This window comes from Nicrophorus vespilloides, unplaced genomic scaffold (assembly GCF_001412225.1).
Source record: "Nicrophorus vespilloides isolate i.1.1-1 unplaced genomic scaffold, Nicve_v1.0, whole genome shotgun sequence".
Lineage (NCBI taxonomy): Eukaryota > Metazoa > Arthropoda > Insecta > Coleoptera > Silphidae > Nicrophorus > Nicrophorus vespilloides.
Window position 1 is genome coordinate 263 of NW_017097420.1, and position 1,630 is coordinate 1,892.

Genomic DNA, 1,630 nt, shown 5'->3' on the forward strand with positions numbered 1-1,630 from the left:
ATATCATTATTATAAATTTGTTTATGTAACGAATTGATGATTTTCTTAAACACTATAATATTACCATAATATATAAATGAACTGATACATAACAAGACTGAATGATCCAGTATTAAGTACAATATTCTTTCTATATTATTTTATTGTTTGGTTTTATGATAGATTTAGTTTAATTAATTTAACTGCATTGATTATTAAAATTTGTAACTTCTTTCGAAGTCTTAGCAGAGCATGGTTTCGATCCACGGACCTCTGGGTTATGGGCCCACTGCGCCACTCTGCTCTTATATAACTAATTTTTGGCAATTTTTGTGCAATTTTTGTGCAAAATGTTCATATATTAATCAAAATAAGATTATATTTGAAAATGTCTATAGTAACTACATGTAACTGTAGCAAAATATATCATTTTCCATACATAATAACGGATATAAAAATACGCTATCTAGCGGAACTTCGACAGAGCTCAGCTTGTTTATTTATCCCCATACATATAATTAAAACTAATAAACAAAATAATTATAATGTAACCTAATTTGTTTTCTTGTTAGTAGTTTATTAAATGTAACTTGATTTGCTTTTTTGTTAGAAGTTTATAAAATGAAATGATGATTTTTCTAAACCATATTTAATGATTGTACCATAATATCAGAAGTAATCTACAACAAAACTGATTGCACCAGTATTATGATAAAACATAATTCGAATAATTCTGTGGTTTGGACATATAATGGATTAAACTTATTTAATTTAAAGTATTGTTTATTAAAATTTGTAACTTCTTTTGAAGTCTTAGCAGAGCATGGTTTCGATCCACGGACCTCTGGGTTATGGGCCCAGCACGCTTCCACTGCGCCACTCTGCTCTTATATATCTAATTTTTGGCAATTTTCGTGCAATTTTTGTGCAAATTTTTCATATTTTAATCAAAATAAATTTATATTTGAAAATGTCTCTAGGAACTACATGTAACTGTAGCAAAATATATAATTTTCCATGCATAATAAAGAAAATAAAAATACGCCATCTAGCGAAACTTCGACAAAGCTTAGCTAATTTATTTATCTCAGGACACAAAATTATTAGAAAACAAAATATTTTTAATATTTCTTATTTTATATCATTATTGTAAATATATTTATGTAACAAAATAGAGATCTTCCTAAATAAAATAATATTACCATAATATCTAAACAAACTGATACATAACAAGACTGAACGATCCAGTATTAAGAACAAACCTCTTTCTACATTATTTTATTGTTTGTATATATAATAGATTAAGTTTAATTAATTTAATGCATTGATTATTAAAATTTGTAACTTCTTTCGAAGTCTTAGCAGAGCATGGTTTCGATCCACGGACCTCTGGGTTATGGGCCCAGCACGCTTCCACTGCGCCACTCTGCTCTTATATAACTATTTTTGGCAATATTTTCGCAATATTTTTCTATACATTTTCCTTATATTTGAATCATGAATCAGTATATAGAAATCATTCATCAGCAACTAAAAAACAAAACTCAGAAATTTTATTTCATGTCAATTGAATCTATTTTTATATCTCATTAAAAAAACTTTATAACCGGTATCAAACATCACTTTACAAATTCTCAATTTATTAATGATT

The 1,630-nt window shown here is 26.9% G+C and overlaps 2 non-coding genes across 2 annotated transcripts; both read right to left on the minus strand.

The window, feature by feature from the left end:
• Positions 1-793: 793 nt before the first annotated feature.
• Trnam-cau lies at positions 794-865 on the minus strand. Its single transcript has one exon. It is a non-coding gene; the product is annotated as a tRNA-Met (tRNA).
• Positions 866-1,338: 473 nt separating this feature from the next.
• On the minus strand, positions 1,339-1,410 carry Trnam-cau. The gene has a single exon. It is a non-coding gene; the product is annotated as a tRNA-Met (tRNA).
• Positions 1,411-1,630: the final 220 nt, after the last annotated feature.